The sequence below is a fragment of the Cervus elaphus genome, chromosome 24, assembly GCF_910594005.1.
Source record: "Cervus elaphus chromosome 24, mCerEla1.1, whole genome shotgun sequence".
Taxonomy (NCBI): Eukaryota; Metazoa; Chordata; class Mammalia; order Artiodactyla; family Cervidae; genus Cervus; species Cervus elaphus.
Genome location: NC_057838.1, coordinates 33991434 through 34015402, shown reverse-complemented (window position 1 = coordinate 34015402; position 23969 = coordinate 33991434). Strand labels below are relative to the sequence as shown.

At 44.2% G+C, this 23969-nt stretch overlaps 1 protein-coding gene across 7 annotated transcripts in view; it reads left to right on the top strand.

The window, feature by feature from the left end:
* Positions 1 to 727: 727 nt before the first annotated feature.
* Positions 728 to 23969, top strand: part of ITPR1 (inositol 1,4,5-trisphosphate receptor type 1) — a 345839-nt gene continuing 322597 nt past the window's right edge. For all 7 annotated transcript variants that reach the window (XM_043885522.1, XM_043885521.1, XM_043885519.1 and 4 more), the window contains exons 1-2: positions 728 to 970; positions 1842 to 1917. The gene's annotated coding sequence lies outside the window, so the exon portion shown is untranslated. The remainder of the gene's footprint in view (positions 971 to 1841; positions 1918 to 23969) is intronic.

Genomic DNA, 23969 nt, shown 5'->3' with positions numbered 1-23969 from the left:
TTTATTTTCTGCCCCTTAATCTCAGCGCTGGCAAGTCACAACCTGGCTCCTTTATATGTGCACGGAGACGCTTGCGTTTCTTTACCTCCTGCGGGGCAAGGAAAGACACGCGCAGTTTGGGTTCAGGAAAGTGCTCTCAAGCCTCTTGCCTGGGTTCCCACTTGCGTTGCTCCCAGACTTACATTTCTGTGCAAACCCGAAGGGAGCGGAACAGCTTAAATAAAGACAACCTCACGCCTTTAATCCTTGACCGCAAACACTGGAGTTTTTGTGCCCTGGATTTCTGAAATTCTTGGCTGGGGACTCAAAGCGGGGGAAGGGTGGGTAACAGCTTGTAAAAACTTCCCAAAGCAGAAATCCGAGCTCCTCCCCGCCCCCGGCTCCCAATGACACCTGGATTCTAGAGAAATGGGGCAGCCGAAGGAGGAGCGTCCCCAAGGGCTGGGGGCGCCCCCCACGGGTGGTTTTGAGTCGCGGGTTCCTAAGCCAGCGGGTTCTCAGCGCCGAGCCGGGTTTGAAGCCCGGACTGCCTGCAGGACGCCCCTCCCTGTCCCCGTGCGCGTCTATTTAGAGCCCAGCCTGGGAGCCCATGGGATTCTGGGACTTGTAGTTCACCTTCGCAGCCCCAGGCGCTGCCACGACCCCGGACTCGGACTACATTGCCCAGGGAGCTTCCCGGCCTATATAAACTGCCAGGAGCTGCTTCGAAGTGCAGTAACCATGTGGATGTGCTGCTGAAGCGTTTCCTCTGGCTCGCTGGGGTGGGAGGAGAGAAGGAGGAGGTGGTGGTGGAGGAGGAGGAGGCAGAGGGTGGAGAGAGAGAAATCGCACGCCGAGAGGAGGTGTGGGTGTTCCGCTTCCATCCTAACGGAACGAGCTCCCTCTTCGCGGACATGGGATTACCCAGCGGCTGCTAACCCCCTCTCCTCGCCCGGCTCCGCCAAAGTGGCGTGGCTCCCCGGGCACTAAGGTAGCGGCTGGGGCCGGGCAGAGGGCGCGGGGAGTTGGTACTGTCCCCGGGAGCATAAGTTTTTGCCTCGCTCTCTGGGAGTTCTTGGTGGATTTGCATGCACTTGCATGCATTTTGGGGGTTCTTTTACTGAGGGCATTTTGGGGGTGTTCATTTGAGGTTAAAAAAAATTCTCGATTCCATCGACTGGCTTTGAGGCTACTCATTCTGGGTTGTAAAGGCATCCCCCCAAGTTGGAAACTAGCAGCAGCTGCAGGAAATAGTGTTTTTTGGCGGGGGGCGGGGGGGGGGGAGCGGTGGAGAGGGAGGTCGTGGAGATATCCTATGTGAGTAGGCTAAAGGAAACAATCTTTCTTAAAATGTAGCCTTCCGTTGTGCTGCAAGGGAGAGGAATGCATATGTGGGGGCCCCAGTGGGGAGGTTTTAGAAAAAAACGGAAGAAAACACGGGGAGCGGTGAGGGATGAAGTGTGGACGAAGCTCACGCCCGATGGAGATGCGGGCTTCGGATACTTGGCCTCCGCTCCTGGAAGCAAGTGCTTTGGGATCTGCCAAACACTTCTCTTAGTTTCAGCCCCCCGGCGCGTTCGAAGTTTGTGCGTACTTAGTCTCACTTGTCAGTTGTATATTGGAAACAGATGAAATGACCTGTAATCTTCACCTAAGTGAACCCACCAACCTACCTGTCAAATTTTTGGTGGTGGTGGCGGCGGCGGTCCTGCGTGTGTATGTGTGTGTTTTGGGGGGAGGAGGGTTGGTCTCTCCAGGAAGGAGGCTAACTGAAAGTGGAAGTGTAGAATTTGAAAATTTCTATTAGGGACCCACTTCTGTCCAATCGCGCGTTCAGCTTTCTTTCTTTCTCAATTACTTAGGAGCTGACCACCGGGGAGCAGAACTCACACCCCTGGCTGGGCGTGTTTTGGCAACAGAGTGCCTGACCTGGGTCAGGTGAGTGCGGAAGCCTGAAAGCTGTAGTTAATAATGAGTTTTGGTTCTAAGCCTATTTTAAGTTCTCACTAAGAAGTCATGGAGATGGGGAATAGGAAGAGACAGGAAACTCCAATGGTGAAGTCTCTGAAATTTGTCGCTGCCTGTGGTAAGGGCTTTAGGGAATGTATGAGATCCAGGGGGCAGTCCTGCCTAGTACTTTTGGCCCTGACTCAGAAGTGAAGCAGCCTGAAGCTTTATGGGAGCAGGGTGAAAAAAAGAATTAGATGGAATGGTAAAAGGGATGCCCACTGATGACCTCAGAATTGAACTTGCCAGGAGGTGTGCTGCTTATTTAAATTCTGAAAGATGCAGTGCATTTCATCTGCCAAGATACATAAGCAAAATTTATCTGCTTCTCTCTTTCAAAAATAGTCACTTTCCTTTTTTTCCCCCTTATACTGTGAATATGTGTTTAATCAGAGTAGGTTGTGTGGCAAGAAATTAAAGTGGCTGCTGGCAAATTGAACTTGAAAAAGGGAAGTTCTTGAAGCATCAGATAGTAACATCCAATCCTTGATGCCACCGAGCATCAAGGAATCTGGTGGGTTCCTCTGGTTTAGGTGCCTGTCATGGGATATGAGCCGAGAACACCATTTATCTGTAAACGCAAGCATCTCTTATGTTTTCTCCTGCAAATGTTCAGACTGCACTTCAAGAGAGGGAGGTTTTACCAGGTGCACAAATGCCCATTGCTGCAGATTTGAACATCACAAGCTTTTTCTGCTGAAATGGTCAGGGACAGGATAAACAACAGGGTAATAAAGGTGGGTGGGGCCTGGGTCTTCATAACTTATTTAACATTCTAAATATTTAGCTGTTCCCTGGGCTACAATCTTTGGGCTTTTCTAATTAGAAAAGAAGTCAGACACTTCATTATAGTAGTATTGTGCTTTTGTTTCCTGTTGATAAGATCCTTCGGAGTGCTAGTGGAGTGGGAAGTATTTGGATGTGTGAGGTCCACTTCCTTTTTGGAGTTCTCTTGACTCGCATGGCTGTGTGGGCATTCATAAGGCCAAGGATTGGGTTCAGTTCCCCTCTTCAGAGGAAGCTGCAGGCAAGGAGAAAGTGGTCCACAGAATCTTCTCTCGGGTTACTAAAAATGAGAATAATACACATGAAGTACTTGTAAGCCTCGTCCACAGCTATACATCATAGGAAGCCTGTGAGTCAGGTACAGGCCAAGAAGCTGAGGTGCAGAGAGTGAGATCACTTGTCCAGTGGATGCAAGCTGTAACCCCAGGCTTTGGGACTTCGCTGTTTCCCACAAATGCATCTCAGTTGAGGGGGAATATGAGGGTAACTAGGAAAAATGGTAAATGTATTGCTGTTGAAGAAATAACTCTTGATTGTGTCCTACCAATGATAAAGGAACAAAGTGACCTTGATGTGGGAAGAAAACAGTGTAGCCATAGGTGTAAAATGAAAGACTCTGGGTGTTTGAGGAGATCTTAGGTATTGTACTGAGTTCATTTTAGAAAGCTGTGTGCTGAAAGCCTACATGAGGAGAGAAAAAGAATCCAAACAACAGGTAACATTGTCTAGATTCAACATTGGGTTTATTTCACACCTGAAATTCATCTTGATCAGTTACATCAAGGCATCTGAGTAGGTTACAAGAATCAGGTGTTGCTCTCTTGGAATAATTTGTAAGTTTGAATCGCAGTGAATCTGAACTGTGAAATGTTGACTGTCTTTTCATATACTCTTCAGTTTGCTTTGTGGCCAATTGTGCAAGAACACTTTTCTTTTTCGTTTCTTACTTTCACTTGCATGTGTGTATGTGAAAGTTGAAAGTATAATCTGCTTTTTGAATAATTCAAATGGAAACAATATCCTATCAAGATTTCCTTCTTATCAGGCAGGCAAAGTTCTTCATGCTCTAAATGAAATACTCCTGGTCTCCAGGAGTATTGAGACTCATGGAAGTTCTTTGGGGTTGACAGTGGTGTTACCTATTTAAACAAAGTGTTTGCCTTCTGGAGAGAATTAGCATCTTTAGGAAGGAGAGGTGGAAAATTTGCTTAGAGAAGAGATAGGTGAACTGAAATCATATTCGTTGCTTTGTATCTCAAAGTATTTTCAACTGAGGAAGACCAGGGTCTTAAAGAGAGAAAGAAACTTCTAATACCATGGTGTGCAACCAACTGACTTGCACAGCAAACAATCACATGGCTATTTATTTCATTTGTAATGATCGAATGGAAAATCTGATTTGTTTATGAGCAACTCTTAAACAAACCAAAGTGAAACAACAGTCACCAAATTTGAACAGTAGAAAAAACTCAAAATATTAAAATTAGGCCTGTAGTTAGATTTTCAGGTCAAGCTGTCCTTGCATACATCTGATTAACAAGCCTATCTAAGGCCAGTGTTGGTCTTCTTTGCTGTTGGTTTGAGCTTTTAAAATAAAACACGTTTTCACAGGCTGTTTATTAACTGTAAGTATTACTACATAGTTTTTTTTTTTTTCCAGTTCACGTAGGCTGTTTTAAGTTTTTGCCTGACTCTTGATGAAATCAACTAAGGCTTGAAGTCAGTGACATGAATGACATAATTTCCATGATTCCTACCAGTTGTCATAGTGTTTGTGGTTCTGAGGCTATTGCTAATGAGGATGAGCTGAAACCACCATCCACTGAGCTATTCCTTGTATTGAACTATGTCTGATTCTTCCCTAAACTGGACATAGTTTAAGGCACTTGATGTGATAAATCTTTTCTAGCAATTCTAATGCTTATTAAAATTATGGTTAAACTATTTTATTCCTTCATTCAAATTTTTTGAGTACCTGCTATGTGCCAGGGTGTGTTCTAGATGCTGAGGTTACAGCAATAGAAGTCCTATACCTTTTAATTTTATTTTTTAAATTTTGGCTGCATTGGGTCTTGTTGTGATAAATGAGCTTTCTCAAGTTGCAGCATATAGGCTAAGTTGTAGGTGGGATCTCAGTTCCCTGCCAAGGGATCGAACCCTCATATCCTCTGGAAGGAGAGGCAAATTCTTAATCACTGGATCACTAGGAAAGTCCTTGAGAGTCCTATTCCTAAGAGGTCTTAAATCCTACTTCAGGGGAGTCAGCCAGTGTAAAAAGCAAATATTATAGTATGACAGGTAGTAAATGATATGAGGAAAAATAAAGCAAGAGTAAGGAGTAAGAGAAAACAACAGTGTTGGTGAAGAAGTGGATAAATTGGGACCCTTGTGCACTGTTGGTGGGAATGTGCAATGTTGCAGCTGCTGTGGAAGACAGTATGGCTATCCCTCAAAAAATTAAGCATAGAAATTACCAGATAATCCAGCAGTTCCGCTTTTGAGTATATACCCCAAGGAATTGAAAGCAGGAACTCAAACGTGTTGGTACAGCCATGCTCACAGCAGCATTATTCATGATAGCCAAAAGATGGAAATAACCCAGATGTTCACAGAAAGATAAGTGGATAAATAAGATGTGGTATATCTGCACAGTGGAATATTATTAGGCCTTAAAAAGCAATGAAATTCTGATACCTGCTGCAACAGAGATGAACCTTGAAAACATTCTGTTAAGTGAAATAGAAAGTAAAAAGCGTTAGTCATCACTCCGTCGTGTCCGACTCTTTGCGACCCCATGGACTGTAGCCCACCAGGCTCCCCTGTCCATGGAATTCTCCAGGCAAGAATACTGGAGTAGGTGGTCCTTTCCTTCTCCAGGGGATCTTCCCAACCCAGGGATCGAACCCAAGTCTCCTGCTTTGCAGGCACATTCTTTACTGTCTGAACCCCCAGGGAAGCCAGATGCAAAAGAGCAAATTGTATATGGTTCCACTCTGAAGAGGTCCCTAGGGCAGTCATATTCACAGAGGCAGAAGGCAGAAGAGTGGCTGCCCTGGGTGGGGGTGCTGGGGAATGAGGAGTGTAATGGGCACAGAGTTTCCTTTTGGGGAAGATGAAAAGGTACTGGAAATGGATTGTGGTGATGGTTGCAGAACAAAGTGACTGTACTTAATGCCTCTGAATCATGCACTTAAAAATGGCTAAAATGGTAAATTTTATGTTATGCATGTATATTTTACCACAATAAAAAGGAAGGGTAATAGCAACAGAACAGGGTAAAGGGGATCAGGGAGTACTGTGGTAGGGGTTGGGAATCGGGAAAGAGCTCATTAGTGGAGATCTGAAGGAAGTGAGTGGGTGAGCCAGGTAGGTGTCTGGTGGGGGATGGGTGTTCCAAAGGGCCAGAGCCGCAAGTGGCAGGTCCCTAGGGTGGGAGCAGGTGGGGGCGTGTTAGAGGAAAGGGGAGGAGGCCAGAGTGGCTGCAGCTAAGGGAGAGTGCTCGCGTTCCCGCCAAAGGAATCAAGGACAGAATGTGCAGGGACCAGGTTTTTGCTAGTTAGCCGTGATTTGTTCCCTGAGGATTTCTAAACTCGGGCAGAATTCTCCGTGGTTCTCAGCATCACTGAACCACCTTGTCCTCTCTAGAGAGACTTTGGGAGGCTGTCAAGATCATATTGGAACTTGATGTTGGGGGGTAGGTGGGTAAAACCCAGATTTTTAGACTGTCTAGTTAATCACCCGATATGTGTGGGACTGTAATTCACTTCAGGAGGAAAGGCATCTTTGATAAAATAGGTGAAGTTACAGTTGGCTTAGATAACAAAAATGTTCTAAGAACCTAGTGATATTCCTGGGGATTTATTTATCTGCATTATGAATCTTTTTTGCCCTGTGGCCACCCTACAGTCAGTCTGGTTTCATTTTAAGGAATTACACAAAGAGGATTCATGCTCTGCTATCTAATATCATCCTTGGGGAATATGAAGTTCCATGTAAGTGATTCTCCTTGATGAGTGAATTCGACCCCTCCATGTGTACAAACTTGTAACAAGGATATATGTTGTTACTTATTGCGTAAGATGTACGCATTCAGTTGTAAAACATTAGGGTATATAAACAAAAACAAATATTAAAAAAACCCAGTCACTCCTAGTCCCACCAGCTAAGATGAGAATTTCAGAGTTTCCTTCTAAGTACAGACATAAAAATCACATGTATGTTTAAATTTCATGAAAAGGGTGTCATGCCTCCTGTTTGGTGCCTTGCCTTTTGCACTCTCTATTGTGAATGTCTTTTCTTGTTAAGGAATAGATGTCTGAGTCATTTATCTAAAGGTACTTTTGATGGGATTTCATTGGAATGAGGACATGTATGGAATCATTAGGGTAGAAAAAGTGTATCTTTCAGGTTCCATCACCATGATAGAGTCCAGGTTTTCTCATTCATTTTGTACTGTTTTTATAACTGATTCACTTTGCTGTACGCCTGAAACACAACTTTATAAATCAACTATGCTCCTGCTGCTAAGTTGCTTCAGTCGTGTCCGACTCTGTGCGACCCCATAGATGGCAGCCCACCAGGCTCCCCCGTCCCTGGGATTCTCCAGGCAAGAACTCTGGAGTGGGTTGCCATTTCCTTCTCCAATGCATGAAAGGAAAAGTGAAAGTGAAGTTGCTCAGTCGTGTCCGACTGTTAGCGACCCCATGGACTGCAGCCCACCAGGCTCCTCCGTCCATGGGATTTTCCAGGCAAGAGTACTGGAGTGGGCTGCCATTGCCTTCTCCGATAAATCAACTATACTCCAATGCAAATTTTAAAAAAATTAGGGAGAAAAGAATTTAAAAAGAAAACTAAATGGGAGGTAGGGTACTATTCAAATCTCAGTTATCATATTATGGAGATAAAGGCTAGTAATCTTTCATTTAAATAAGGAGTTTCTCATTTGTTCTCATTTGGTGTTCAAAGTCACCAAACCCTGGGAGGGGTGAGGGCCAGGCATTTAAAAAAAAAAATTATTTATTTGTCTGCGTTTCAGCACAGATGATCTTTGTGCATCGTGTGGGACCTTTTGTTGCAACACTGTACTGTTTCCTGGCCCCAGGGCTCCAGGGCACTCAGGCTCAGTAGTTACGGCTTGCGGGCTTAGTTGCTCCACAACATGTGGGATCTCAGTTTTCTGACCAGGAATGGAACCTGCGCCCCCTGCATTACAAGGCAGATTCTTAGCCACTGGACCACCAGGGAAGTCCTCCAGGCACTCTTGTGTTTGTTGGCACGTAAAAGGAAAACTGTACTGTAGAAAATTGGAAACACAGGTAGTAGTAGCAGTCCTAGTATTATGAACCCCTCTTTACTCTTGACTCTTCACCCACCCTCCATAGTTTATCAGTTCATCACCCATCTTCTTTTACTGCATTCTCAAACATCCTCCCATCTCTTCTTGGATGACATTGAAGGAGATCTCAGATATACTAGTTCATCTGTATTGTAGTATATATTGCTGGCATTGGGAATCTTTAAAAAAGCATAATCACAATACCATTATCCATCTCAAGGGGGAAGAAAGCAAATTTTAAAAACTAGTCTGTGTTCTCACCTCTTTGATTTAAATAAACTTATTATTTCAACATACATATAACCATAACAGATATGCATATTTAACAGTTTGTTTGAATAAGGTACCAAATAAGGTCAATATATTACAAATGATTATTGTCTCTTTTAATTTGTATATTTCCTTGTTACCTCTTTTTCCCCCCCGTGCATTTTTTGGTGGTTATTAAAGAAACTGGGTGATACCATTTTCTACAGTCTGGATTTTGCCGACTGTATCAGCATGATGTAGTTGAATATGTTCCTCTCTCCTCTATATTTGTTATGTTTAATTTTATAGAAGTAGGGGCTTGAGACAAGTGCTCAGGGCTGGTGCACTGGGAAGACCCAGAGGGATGGGATGGGGAGGGAGGCGGGAGGGGGGATCGGGATGGGGAACACATGTAAATCCATGGCCGATTCATGTCAATGTATGGCAAAAACCACTACAATATTGTAAAGTAATTAGCCTTCAACAAATAAAAAAAAAAAAAAAGAAGAAGAAGTAGGGGCTTGATCAAAGTCACTTGCCCCCACCAAGTCTGTTTTGCGAGCTCACTCAGGGGAGTGTGTGATACGTTTGGATATACTTTCTTGTGATTAACATCAAGTGATGCTTACTGCTTCAATCTGTTAGTTCAGTTGAACTGTAAAGCTTCTATTTTTATTTATTTATTAGGTGGAATATTTTGTGAAATGAAACTTTCTCTACTTAGTACATTGGCCAAAAAGTTCACTCAGATTTTTCTATGTGATGTTATGGAGAAACCCAAACAAACTTTATGGCCAACCTAATATTTACTCCCCTAGGGCATGTTGTTGTTTAAGTCCCTCAGTCATATCTGACTTTTTGTGACTCCATAGCCTGTAGCACACCATGGGAATTCCCAGGCAAGAATCCTGGAGTGGGTTGCCATTTCCTTTTCTAGGGAATCTTCCTGACCCAAGGATCGAACCTGAGTTTCCTGCATTGGCAAGTGGATTCTTTACCACTGAGCCACCAGGGAAGCCCTCCCTAGGGTATAGTTAAAATATATAAACAAAAGATCAGTACTTCTGCCTCCCTGTGTGTTTTACCAGTTTGCAAAGGTAGCGAGTTGGTTCCCTAGCATGATCCATGGCAGTGGTTCTTCATGGGGGACGTGAGGCCATATTTTGGGACATTTTTGGTTGTTGTAACTGGGGAGAGGGTCCTCCTGGAATCCAGTGCTTAGCGGCCAGGGATGCTACTTGGGTGCCTTCATTCCGTCTCACAGCCCTGAAGGAACCAAAGGATCCATTCCAAGGTATCAGCAGTGCCCCTGTTGAGAAAGTCTATACCAGGATGACCGATTCGTGTGGTTTTTTTAGTATCATAGTGAACTCGTGAATTTAAACATGTTTCCTATGCTTCATTTTGTGTAGTTACCCTTACTGATATTCAGATTATCCATCTCAGCTCAGTAAGAGAGAGGCTACTCAAGTCGATTCAAAAGACAACCACCCCAGTGGTCTTAGACTTCCTGCTTCTTGTATGACGAGGTGTTCCAGGCTCATTCTCTGTATTCCTTGGTGCAGACCTGTCATGAGTCGTTTATCCAAGAAGCCCTAGTTCTTTTGAGTTCTCTTCTCGTTCTCATCATATTTTTTCATCAGAAAATAAAATGAAGGAAACTTAAAAGCTGAACTTTTGCTTTTTAGATCTGATCATCATTTGTTAATGTTTTATTGGAGGATAATTGCTTTACAGTATCGTGCTGGTTTCTGCCCTACAGCAACAGAAATCAGCCACAGGTATACCTACGTCCCTCCCTCTTGAACCTCCCTGCCATCCCCCGTCCCATCCTACCGCTCTAGGTTGTCATAGAGCACTGTAAAACCTGAACATTTTTATTTTTTAGAATTTATTTTTAATTGAAAGATAATTGCTTTACAGTATTGTGTTGGTTTCTGCCAGACGTCAGCATGCGTCAGCCTTAGGTATTCATATGTCCCCTCCCTCCCGCCTCCTTCCCCATCCCACCCCTCTAAAACCTGAACATGTTTAATGAAAGTTTTTCCAAAATGTAATTGATACATCCTTAGCTTTGGGAAGAAGAATTCTAAACACACTCTCTGCAAATTGGTCTCAGTTTTAGCATGCTGAGGCTGAGATTCATTTCTCCCCGGACAAGCAGGAATGTTACTCTTTCTCTACATCGATGTTTTTCAGACTGTGGTCCCATTAAGAAGTTGTGACATCTCCCTGGTGGACCTTAATAGGCAGTTTCTTTGATAAAGTAGACAAGAATAGAAAACATCAAAGTGTGGGTACTTAAAAGAACTCTCTGTGTGTGTGCGTGTTGCAACAGATTTCTCGTTTTCTGTACGCACACACTGTACACACACAGAATAAACATTGGGTTGTTAAGTTCAATGTATTTCTTGTGAGTCGCTGCCAAAAGTCTGAGAAACACTATCCAGTGTCCTACGTCATTATGGCTCCATTTGTGGCCACCAGACCTGCATCACTGGCTTCAATCTGAGAACTTGTTAGAAATGCAGACTCCGAGGCCCCACCCCAGGTCCACTGAATCTGAAACTGCACTTCAGCAAGATCCCCAGGGGATTCTTAACGCATGTGAAAATATGAAAAGATCTGTGCCGGATGGTGCTTGGCGGCCCCGTGCTTTTTCAGAATTTATTTTTATAATTACTTTGTTTTTGCATGGCTAGCTTTTACCTGTTGAAACTGATTTTTGTCCTTTTCCCTCACAGCCTTCTCATGTGCAGTTAAGAGGAAAAGTAGGTAAAATGACCAACTTAGGTGAGTGTATGGAAGTCTGGCAGGATTCTTGATAATAAAAATGGGAGCTTTCAGTGCTTACATTGAGACAGTTTTTCAATTGGCTGTTCAGACTGAGGTAGAGACCAAAAGCTGCACATAAAATTACTTAGGATTGTGAAGCTGCAGATATAAAGAAAGTTGTATTGTAACCGGTCATTGCAGACTTTGAAGAACTTTCAGTTTATAATGTTCTCTGACCCTTAGAGTCAGCAGAACTTCTAGACTGGTATAGTGTTGCTCATCAGAAAAAGATGAACAGATGAAAAAAATATTACTAGCCTCCAAGTTCTTCAGTGTTCATTTGCATTTCAGGAGCAGTGTTATCTGGGAAGTGATTTTGTTTTGCAAAAACAGCTTGAAAAACTCCCCATAACCCCTTGACTTGAATGTATTTCTGAACAGAAATAGCTAATTCAACACCCAGGCTTGGAGACATTCACCTATTTGCTTGCCATGTGTACAATCACATCCTGTCTCTGCCTTACCCCATGGGCTTTCTGCCCCTGACCCTGTCCCCAGCCCCTCTATCCACCTTGCCAGATGCTTCTCTTCTCAGCCAGCTCTTCCTCTTCTGGGAATCCTTCCTTGAAACTTAAAAGTGTTTGTCACTTGTGGGACTTCCCTGGCAGTCCAGTGGTTAAGACTCGGCGCTTCCAATGCAAGGGGCTCAGGTTTGATCCCTGGTTGGGGAACTAGGATCCAACGGGCCAGGTGGTGCAGCAAAGAAAAAAAGCAAAACAAAGCAGTCTTTGTCATTTGTGAGGCCTTGGCACTTTCTATCCGTGGGCCTTTTTGATTTTGATTCCCCTACTGGAGTACCTGACACTTAGTAAGCACTCATAGTTACTTGTGAATGAGGTTATTTATCTACGTTTTATCTCCCTTTGAAGGTTATAGGCTACTACTTTTTTTTTTTTTAATTAAAAAAGTTATGCTGGGGCTTCCCTGGTGGTCCAGTGGTTAAGACTTAGAGCTCCCAATGCAGGTGGCCTGGGTTTGATCCCTGGTCAGGGAACTAGATCCCACATGCAGCAACTAAAAATCCCATGTGCTGCAGCTAAGACCTGGAGCAGCCAAATAAATAAAAATAAGTATTTTTTTTAAAAATTGTTATTTTTTTATTTTGGGCTGTGCTGGGTGTTTGTTACTACAAGGGCTTTTTTTCTAGTTGTGGTGAGCAGGGGCTACTCTCTAGTTACGGTGCTCGGGCTTCTCATTGGGGTGGCTTCTCTTGCCGCAGAGCATGGGCTCTAGGGCACTCAGGCTTCAGTAGTTGTGACCCATGGGCTCCATAGTTGCAGTTCCTGGGCTCTTCGAGCACAGGCTCAGTAGCTGTGGCACATGGACTTAGTTGCTCTGCAGCATGTGGGATCTTTCTGGAACAGGGATCAAACCTGTGTCTCCTGCACTGGCAGGCGAATTCTTTAGCACTCAGCCACCAGGGAAGCCCTGTAGGCTACTTCTTAATCTAATTTTTTGTATCCCTCTCTTGATGATGTAAGGGTTTCCCAGGTGGCTCAGCTGGTAAAGAATCCACCTGCAATGCACAAGACCCTGGTTCAATTCCTGGGTCAGGAAGACTCTCTGGAGAAGGGATGGGCTACCCACTCCAGTATTCATGGGCTTCCCTGGTGGCTCAGCTGGTAAAGAATCTGCTTGCAATGTGGGAGACCTGGGTTTCCTCCCTGGGTTGGGCAGATCCCCTGGAGAAGGGCATGGCAACCCTCTGCGATATTCTTGCCTGGAGAATCCCCATGGACAGGGGTACCTGGTGGGCTACAGTCCATGGGGTTGCAAAGAGTCAGACACGACTGAGCGACTAAGCACACACTTGAAGACCTATTTCCTGAGTTGGCCTGTTGCTTTGAAAAACCCCGTCTGCCATGAAGAGTAAAGTAAGGACAGGGCAGAAAGGTCTTCAGCAGTTCCTTGTGGTTGCTTTGAAGACTTGCTCAGCGCAGCTCCCTGGAGGGCGTTCGGCTTGGGAGGTTGGTGGTGGTTTACTGAGGGGAGTGGAAGTAGGAATGAGGCAGTGAATGGGCTGGTCTCAGGGTGAAACGGCGCTGCCTTGCTCAACTGAGGGATGGGGACTCCCAGGGACTGGGTGTCACCTGCCTGTTCAGTAGAAGCAAAACATGTGACATCTGTGCATCTGTTTCCTCTTCTGTAGCATAGGTGTAAAAATACCTGCTTTAGGGCATTGCTGCCAAGTTGTAGAATAATAGATGGTTGCACATGATCTCAGAGATCAGAACAAAACCAAACCTTTCCAGCAGAGTGGTTCGGCACCCAGGGGACATTAGGCAATGTCTAGGGACTTTTTTGTTGTCACGGCTGAGGGGGAGAGGTTGCTAATGGCATCTAGTGAGTTGAGACCAAGGATGTCCCTACACATCCTACATCCTATAGTGCACAGGACAGGTCCCCCACAACAAAGAAATTTTCTACACCCCCTGCCTTGCCCGCCCCCCACCACCCGGCCCATGACAGTAGCCTTGAGACTGAGAAAGCTTGTCCTGGAGTGATTTTTCCCAGACTTAGTGAGACTTTTATCTCACTCTAAGGATATTAACCTGACTTGCTTTTTTCTTTCTTTCTTTGTGTGTGTGTGTGTGGTTCAGGCTGTGGGCAGAGTGGGGTCTTCTCAGGCCAGGACTGACTTTAACTTTTTAACCAAATAAACACTCTCCTCATCCCTCCCCCCAAGCACTGGCCTTGGTTCCCAGAGCCCTGTGGTCTGCAGGCTTTGGCTACTAATCAGATATGTGACCTCCATGAAATCACTCAGAAGGTGTTTGTTTCCACCTATAAAATGACTAATTTTGGCTAAGTGACTTCTCTGCACCAAATGTAAAGTGCTCTGACTGCCAACTTTGAGCTCTCAATGGGCTTCTGTTACGTTGGCCTTTAGGAATAGGTATGGAGGCGCGTGTCAGCACTGACATCTTTTCTGAAAAACAACTCTGTAGATCAGGTACCATTTTCGGGAAGAGTGTATTTAACGGACATGTCTGTGAAAAAGCAGGTAGGTTTATCTCTGTGTGTGTGTGAGACATCTGAAAGAGCAATATTTAAACTAGAGAATGGCTCCGGACTTCAGATTTATGACTGTTACTTCTGAGATTGTCACAGAGGGCCCTGCTGAAAGTCGAAATCTCTGAGTCGGTGACTTCCTTTGGGACTGGCTGAAAATGAAAGCACAAGGCGATTTTCTGTGCTCCGGGGAGAAGTGCTTTGTGCAATAGAATAAATTATCTCTTGATGGGGACACGCTGCGTGTCTGAGGGACAGTCTGATTAGCCGCTAAAGGGACAAGAAGGCAAGGAGGGGGCTGCATGGAAATGTGGTTGGTGGCGGGGCATCTGTCCAACTAAAAAACGGGGTGCTGCTCATCCTTGTTTCACAATAAAGATGATATCGGCAAAATAGCTTTGCTCAAAGGAAGTTCCAAAATTAACTGTGAGATTCCTCAGTAACAGATGCAGAGGTGATTATAAAGAGAACCTCTTCTTCTCTTTCAAGAGTCTATAGTGAACAAAACAGGTTTTCTCTCACCCACCCCCTCCCCAGATTTACAGCCATATTACCATATATGTGCCTGGGCGAGGGCGTCTCACCATGACTTGTGCCTCTCTGGAGGGAGCGTCCTTGGCTACTAGCCAGAAGGTTGATCAAATGCTGGCCACTCTTCATTTTTCTGGGCATACTCTTGCTTTTCTTCTGAAAGCTCTCGTGGTTTGCCCAGCTTTGCCCACGGTGGGGGACTGCTTGACCTAAAAGTGTAAGTGATCCCTTTTTGTGTTGGCGGTGACTGTGGTCCCTCACGTTTCCATGGGGCCAGCTGCCTGTGACCTCTTGGATCTCCAGGCACTTAGTCTTTGTACATGAGCCCTCTTCTTCACAGCCTAACTTTAAAGGGGGCTTCCCTCGTGGCTCAGACAGTGAAGAATCTGCTTTAAAGGAAGCTTTATGACTTTATTCTTCTTAAGCGATCATTTTTAAAGCAAGCAGCAATGAAACCAGTCCTGAAAGACTTAGGCAAGAGCCCTTTGTTTTTAGGGGGTGGAGGTGATGTGGATATGCCAAGAAAGGGCAGGAAGGGCTGGTGGATTTCCATTGGCTGCATTTTTTCAGCAGAAGAATGACTTTCCAAGAGTATGGTGCTTTGGGGCCAAGTTACAAAACTTGGTGATGCCAGGGTGGATGGAGACGGGCTGTGTGGGTGTCGTGTAGTGGTCTGCTCTTCACCTGGTGGTGCTTGGGTGGTTCCAGTCTTACTTGAAATAGCTGGAGAACCTTTTGCTGGAATCGGCATTGGCATATTCAGATAAACGCCATGTCTCAATGTGTCCCCTTGTCTACGTTCATTTGGACTTGCTGGTTGATAGGCTGATTGTCAACTGATTATGAGCCCTAAAAAGTTTAATATAAGTGGTTTATGAGAGTAGAAAAGAGAACAGATCAGAAAATGTTAGGTAGCAAAACAGCAAATAGAAATGTTTCCTTTGTTTTGCTTCCTGTGTGCTTAGTCCATTTATTTCCTTTTTCTCATTTAATCCTCAACACAATTTTATGATCCCCATTCTGTAGATGAGGAACTCGAGGCCCAGAAAGAGTAAGTATAATGATTTGGTCAAGGTTACAAACATCCCATCACAGTTGTAATAAAGTCGCACGTTTTACCCTGGTTAAGTCCCACTGGAACTGGCTTCTTTTTTTTCCTCTAGCCTTACCCAGTAGTTTCCTTCCTTTCCCCATTAATGCTCTCAACTTTGTGGCTGGTTGTCTGTTTCATGAACTTACCAAACACTGCTCTGCTATAGGGCCTTTGTATCGTACAGAGCTATTTTCTCTGCCTGAAATGTTCTTCTGCCTGTTTTTTTTTTCTTTTTCTTTTTTTTTGCATGACTGCCTTTGTCTTGACTTTCAGATCCTACTTGCATGTCTCAACTTGTTCTCTGACCAGTCATAACTGGGTGACAGTTTTAATTCTCTGCATAATACTTATCATTGTTTGACTTGATTGTTTTATTTTTTGTTTACTGTCTTCACTAAAATATGCATGTCATGAGAGCCAGGGACCTTGACTGTCTCATTTGACCTACATCTTTAGCATCGGCTACTGCTAAGTCACTTTAGTCGTGTCCAACTCTGTGCGACCCCATCGATGGCAGCCCACCAGGCTCCCCTGTCCCTGGGATTCTCCAGGCAAGAACACTAGAGTGGGTTGCCATTTCCTTCTCCAATGCATGAAAGTGAAAAGTGAAAGTGAAGTCACTCAGTCTTGTCCAACTCTTAGCGACCCCATGGACTGCAGCCTACCAGGCTCCTTCATCCATGGGATTTTCCAGGCAAGAGTACTGGAGTGGGGTGCCATTGCCTTCTCCATCTTTAGCACCTAGAGTAGGGCTAATATGTAGTATAGGTACTCCATGTGTTGAATAAAAAGGATTTAGGTTTCAAATAAAGTGATCCTGTCTAAAGCCCTGGCTATTAAGTTGTATATTTTGCATTTTAATCCTGTTCTATCCAGTTTTTCATATTTATGCTGTATGACTCCTCACTGCACAGCCAGCCAATGCCAGAGTAAATCTTAAAATTGGTAGAGGCATTTTTTTCAAACTTTTGGGTTTTGATGCTTAAAAATTAACTGAGGATATGTTGAATTGGTTTTCAGGTCTCCTGTATCCTACCTCTCTGTATATTCATTCTGTTAATTTTTGAGAGTTTGATACTGAAACTCCAGCTAAAGATCTTATCTACTTAAAAATAATTATAGTGGAACTATATGTAACCTTGTTCTGTATTTTTCCAGGTCTCCTGTAAATGTGTTTTCATACTTTCTTAATTTAAGAAAAAAATAGATGAGGACCGCAAAGAGCTTCTATTGACATAAGTTATACCAATCTGTATTTATAATATTCAGAATGAACACATAGAAAATTCACAGATAATATGAAAAGTAAACTTACTGCACATTAATACAGTAACATATTTTTTTATGGGCAGTAATTATATTTTCCAAAACAAAAATTCAGTGAGAAGAGTGTCATTATTTTACTTTTTTTTTTTAAATGCTTTTGTTGTTGTTTAGTTGCTAAGCTGTGTCCAACTGTTTTGTGACCCTGTGGACTGTATAGCCCGCCAGGCTCCTCTGTCCATGGGATTTCTCAGGCAAGAAAACTGGAGTGGGTTGCCATACCTTCCTCCAGGGGATCTTCCGGACCCAGGGATCAAACGCGCGTTTCCTGCATTGGCAGGCAGATTCTTTACCACTGAGCTACCAGGGAAGCCCAAATTGCTTTTAGATCTAGCTTAACAGAAGGTAACTGAGCTCAGACCTGCCTCTGCCTCCAGTTGTTGTGACATCACATGTCTTGCAGCTTCTGGAGATTTCCACTGTGCATGAGAAAAGGCAGTGACACCTTGGTGTTCTTACGAAAATAGTTTTGACTTTGGAGATCCTCTGAAAGGGTCTTGGGAGCGCTTAGGAGTCTCTGGGGCACCAGTAAAAGCCACTGGTAGGATAGGTAACCACTTACAGAATAGGTAGGTTTTTCAGAAGGTTGGGTGGTGGCATGGAACATTTGAGAGGGGAAGCTGAAAGCTTAAGTGGCAGGATGCAATTGAATGTCCCTAAGTCTGGGTATTGTATCAGAGCTTTCTATTCAGACATAAATGCACGGGAATGCATTTAAGCTGTTCTTGCAAAAACAAAGTTGCTTCCCAGCTAAAGCTCCTCCTGCATTGCAAAGGAACATTGAGAACTTGGAAGTCAGTGGTGCTTGTGTTCATTATTTTTAGATGAGCAAGATTATACCAACCAGTCCAGAAGTTCTGTAGTGGGAGGGGTCATTAAACAATGAGAAAGCGTGGGTTCCTCTCCGTGTCTGAAAACAGTCGCTTCAGATGTAACTTCCTTAATGGCTGTTACTCTACAACCCCTTACTTGGTGGCGGTTGAAGCTTCTGGATTCAGATGAAGTTGTTTTGTAGGATAGAAGTTAGATTGTCTTTAAGTTTTATTGCCCGTGGGTTCTCTCACAAATGGTGTTAAAAGTTTCAGGGAGAAGCTGTTAGAAGTACATGAGATAGTCCGTGCTAGCCAATTTCAGTGTTTAAGAAGGGTAGTGAAGTGAAAGTTGCTCAGTTGTGTTTGACTCTTTGCGACCCCATGGACTATACTGTCCATTGAATTCTCTGGGCCAGAATCCTGGACTGGGTTGCCTTTCCCGTCTCCAGGGGATCTTCCCAATGCAGGGATTGAACCCAGGTTTCCCGCATTGCAGGCGGATTCATTACCAGCTGAGCCACAAGGGAAGCCCTAGATGAGTGCAAACGCAGACCTCTGGGGAGGAGGTTGCGTGTGTCTTGGGTGATGTGTACAAGATTGTCACAGTTAAGGTGAGTGGTCAGTATAGCACATGGGACAGGTCATCGGGAAGTGAGTGATGGAAGGAAGAGGGCAGGCAATATGAGGGGTTTTCTGCCTGATACCAGAACTTGGAAGGGCCAGACTTTAATTAATTTATTTTAAAATTATAATTGAGTATAGTTGATTTACAGTGTTGTGTTAGTTCAGGTGTATAGCAAAGTGAATCACTTATACATATATATCCATGTTTTTTTTTTTTTAAAGATTCTTTTCCCATGTAGGCTATCACAGAGTATTGAGTAGAATTCCCTGTGCTATATAGTAGCTCCTTGTTGATTATCTGTTTTATATATAGTCGTGTGCATATGTTAATCCCAAACTCCTAACTTATCCCTCCTGTTTTGGAAAGGCTGAACTCAAGGGCAGTGTCAGTGGGTTTCTTTTTGTCCCCTGATGACCGAAAGGCTGTTTAGTCCCAAAGATCAGGTGGCTTCATCTTAGTGAAATACGAAAGGCTTGCTTCTGCAGTCAATAAAAATGGGGGAGTTTGTGGTTTGGGGGTCTGTTCACTGCTGTGAGGTCAGGATTCTGATTTCCTCTTTTGCCCACCCACCCTTGAGGTTTAAGTGATAACCTTAGTTCACTTCTTGGTTAACGAAAGTGTTCTAGTTTGGTCTCATTTCAGAAGTTGCTAAGTTTTCAAGTCTTGAGTTGTGAGTAGGCGAAAGTTGAGATGATGATTATTTTTTTTTAGAGAAATGAATATAAGGCATTAATTAAGTGTGTACAGTAGAAATAGATGGAAGAACTGACAATAAGTGAGTTTCTACCACAAAGCTTTTAGCAAAAAAAAAAAGAAAAAAGAGGAATCCAAATCTGTCTTAAACTGCTTAAAATGAAATGAACATACTTCTTTTTGGATGAGGCTGTGCTTTAGGCTGTCTCAACACCGAAGTGGAAGAAGGTTCTAAATATTGAATTATCATTCCTTTGAAGAGATTTCTACCCCCACCCCTCTTCCAGCAGGGGCCTGGTTTGATGTTAGAGGAAGGGAAAGCAGAGTTGAGGTCTGGCTGTCTCAGGTATTTTGAAAATCTGGGGGCCGAGAAGCAGGACCTTGGATGACCTGTCTGAGTGTCAGCCACCTGATGGGCCTGCAGAGGATTGAAACATTTTTGGGACTTGTGTTTATTCAGGTATGTTTCCAGCAGTGCTGACAGAGTGAGAAGGGTCTATCAAGTAGGAGAATCACAAGTTATAGGCAGTAGGGAGGGAAGACTTCAAAGGAAGAAAAGTGAATGTTCTCATTGCAGTCTCACTTGAAAATAAAAAAAGTGAGCTCTTAGTAAAGGCTGGGTATTGGTCTGAGCGCTTCGTGCGGGGTTTTTGGTTTGTCCCTCGTGATAACCCTGATGAGAGGCAGGGTCCTGATGAGAGATAGGAATGCTACCCTCCCCCCCACACACACACACACTTAATTTTTTTAAACATGCACAAGGGAGTTGAAATTCAGAAGTTATATAAGTTGCTTAAGCACACACAGCAGGTAACTGATGAAGATGGAATTTGAATGCAGGTATTCTAGGTTGATGTTTCTAGCCTTTTTGAACATACCAAGGGATGGTCAGTGGGAGACAGGTACTTCTTTCCAGGGATAGATATTAGACGTTTGTCTCTGGCTCCCAGCGTTTCAGAAATCTGTTGGAAAGAAAGAAAGGGCCAAGAGGCCTTTCTTCTCTGTTTTTGATCCAACAACATAAACTTGGCTTTAATTAGTTTTAGAAAAACAATCCCCTAAGAAACAGCGTAATTTCTTTTAGGCAGCAGATAAGTTGACGCTCTAGTACATTGAACCCAGATTTGACTGCTTACACGTTCCAGGCAATGTGCTAGAGGTTGGGAAGCAGTGGGAACGAATAATTCTGCTGTCCCGGCCCTCACGGCTGGGCTGTGCTATGCTTACTCACTCAGTCGAGTCTGACTCTTTGTGACCTCACGGACTGTACCCGCCAGGCTCTGTCCATGGGCCTTCTCCAGGCAAGAATACTGGAGTGGGTTGCCATGCCCTCCTCCAGGGGATCTTCCCAACAGAGGGATCGAACCCAGTTCTCCTGCGTTGCAGGCATATTCTTTACTGACTGAGCCACCAGGGAAGCCCTGCCCTCCTGGCCTCATGGTCTAGTGGTGAACACAGGTAAACTAGCAAACAAGTGAATATCTGATTTTCGCACAGTGGGAGTGGGCCCAGATGGTGTAATTGAGATGCTATATAAAGAAATGTGTTGCCAACATAGAACACAGACTTGGGGTGTCAGAGAGGGCTTCCAGGAGGCAGTGACATCAAACTGGGACCGTAAAGGTGACTGGGAGTTAGCCACAGGTGGGGGTCACAGGGAGTGTCAGGCAGCTGGAGCAGCAGATGCCAACACCTGGGGAGCAGAATGTGTACACAGTATGTTTGGGGAATCTGGAAAAATGCGTCAGTGCTTGAGGGTAAAAGCAGTGGGGAGAGTCCAGAGAGATGAGGAAGAGATAGACAGGGACCGGATTATGGAGTGCCCTGAAGAGACTTGGGAAGGTTTTAAGCAGAAGAATACATGGTCTGCTTTATGCTTCTAAAAGGTCATGCTGGCTGTACGTGTAGAATAATGGAGGTGAGAGAGAGGAATAGAATAGATGATCTTATTTGCAAAGCAGAAGTAGAGACACAGACATGGGGAAGAAATATATGGCCACCAAGGGGGAAAAGGTGAGATGGGAGGAATTGAGTGATTGGGATTGACGTATATATGTTTTTGATACTGTATATAAAGTAGATAACTAGTGAGAACGTATTCCCAATGTGTAGCACTGGGGAGTCTACTTAAGGTACTGTGGTGATGTTAATGGGAAGGAAGTCCCGATGGGAGGGGGGGTGTATGTATACGTATAACGGATTCATTTTAGTACGTAGTAGAAACTAACACAATGATGTAAGGCAACTATATTGTAATAAAAATTTTTAAAAAATGAAACAATAAAAGATCAGAATGAAGCCCAATTGAGAAATGATTTTGCCTGAGATTTGGGGGGTGGGCAGAGGAATTTTTAAAAAGTAGAGGCTTCAAGAAATATATCCAAGCTTAAAATCAGTAAGATTTGATGTTCATTTAAATGTCATCATTCGTATATTTGACATATTTACTAAGCACCTACCACGTGGTCAGCACTGGTGATAGGAATGCAGTGGTATGCCAAACAGATCCCAGACCGATCTGGACTTTTATTAGGGCAAGAGATGGAACAGGCATGAGTGTGTTCTGAATCTGAGGGGCCAGCACGGGCAGAAGTCCTGTGATAGGAATAAGGTGAGAGAGGATGGGAGGTGCCCCCAGACTTTGTGGAGGCCGATGATGTGAGTGTGCAGGAGGAGAAGCAGATTGGGCAGACGGGTGAGTTCTTTTTGGTCCATTGAGATGCTGTGGGCATTTTGGAGCTGAACCCCAGTAGCTCTTGGCCAGGAGATACAGATGTGTGGCTCTTCGTGGTATAGAAGCCACTGGGGGCAGTAGAATGGACAAGACGACCAGGGAGGTGTAGGAAAGGCCGAGAGCAACACAGGCTGTGTGACCTCAGAATCGGAGGACCACCACCCGATTCTGCAAGGGGATCTCTTGCAAGGGGATCTCTGAATCGGAGCATTTTTATTCCTACCTTTCTTAACACGTAGAATCCAGCATCCCGTTTCTTTCCACTCTGCTCAGGGAGCAGTTTCAGGGGACAGTGAATTGAAGCTGGGCCAGCGGGTGATGTGAGGCTCAGCAAACCTGCCACAGATCCATCTGCCCGCGGACAGCACAGAGGCTGGAGTGATCCACCTTTCTCTACCCTGGTCAAGCCTCTCTGGGAGAAGCCTATTTTAGGAGGTGCATTAACTGGTCAGAGCAGTGGCGGGAGGTGGAGGTGGTCTAGAAATACTGATAATTTTCATGGATGGCATGATTTAACTTCCTGCCAGATATCAGGTTGGCCAGAAAATTCACTCGGGTTTTTCCATAAGCACTTACGGGAAAAGCCGCATGAACTTTTTGGCCAACTGAGTACATCAGCAGGTGCTTTATAAAGGTGATCTCATGGAGCCTTATGACCACCTGCTGAGGGAAGCACTCTATTTGTCCCCCTTTTACAGATGGGAAAAGTAAGGCTTAGGGAAGGTGTGGATCTGGCCGGAAGCCCTACAGAGAAGAGGGTTGGAACCTTGGCTCCTGAAACTAGGCGGTGTCAGGAATGCGGGAGGCTGCTGACAAGAAGCCACGTCTCAAGGAGAAATCAGAGTGTTCACGTGTTCAGAGATCTTGGAGCATCAGAAGACAGATCAGTAGCAGAAATTCTGGGAGGCGCTTGTCATTGTGTGGGAGGAGTGGGGACAGGAGTGTTTGCCAACTACCTGTTTGAACCTAGGATAGGCCTCATTGCTGGTGTCCACACAGAAGACACAACCATGCCTTAAGCGACATGGTGGGGTAGGGGTGGGGGTAGTTCTATTATTGGGCGAGACATGGAATTACAGGGTTTGCAGGGTTGCTTCCGACCTTTATTCTATGATTTTGTATATTTGGAAAGTTCAGAATGCTCTGTGGTTGGGAATTTCAGTATAATTCTACATTGTTCAGCTTTTTCTCAAGGGGTGAATTAGGCAGGATAATTACCTTCCTTAAAGTAAAAATACGTCGTCATAGGACACAAAAGAGTCCATTTGTGTGATACCCTGCTGATTTCTTATGCAGGAGATCCTTTCCTTTATTGAATTTGATTTTTTAAAATTTATTAATTTTTTCCAGTTTTATTGAGATATTTGACATGCAACATTGTATAAGTGTAAGGTGTGCAACATTGTATAAGTTTAAGGTGTACACCATAATGATGTGATGTATGTATCTATTACAAAATGATCGCCATAGTAAATTTAGTTAACATCTGCACCACAGTTATACAGTTTTTTTTTCCTTTAAGATCTTTTCCTTTAAGATCTACTCTTGATAACTTTCAAATATACAATACAGTACTATGGCCTACACTTGTCACGTTGTGCATTGCATACCCAGAAGTTATTTTCTTAAACCAAACAGGAGAAGTTTAAAGAATTTTTTTTATTTTTAAAAATTGAAATGTAGTTAATTTGCAGTATTATATAAGTCTCAGTTGTACCACATAGTGATTCACAATTTTGAAAGCAATTTGAAGCCCTAAAATCAGGCAGAAATAACAGCTAGTGGACAGGGAAATGGTTGGAGCTCTGGAGCTGACCACCTGGGCTTGTTGTCATGGATGTCTGCTGACCAACTGAGAGTTTCTTAGCAGCGAGCCCTAGGTGTCGGATGTACCAGGGTCCTGCAGCTCAGGGGCAGGGTGGTACCAGCTGTTCTTCCGTTAGGTGATCCCCAGC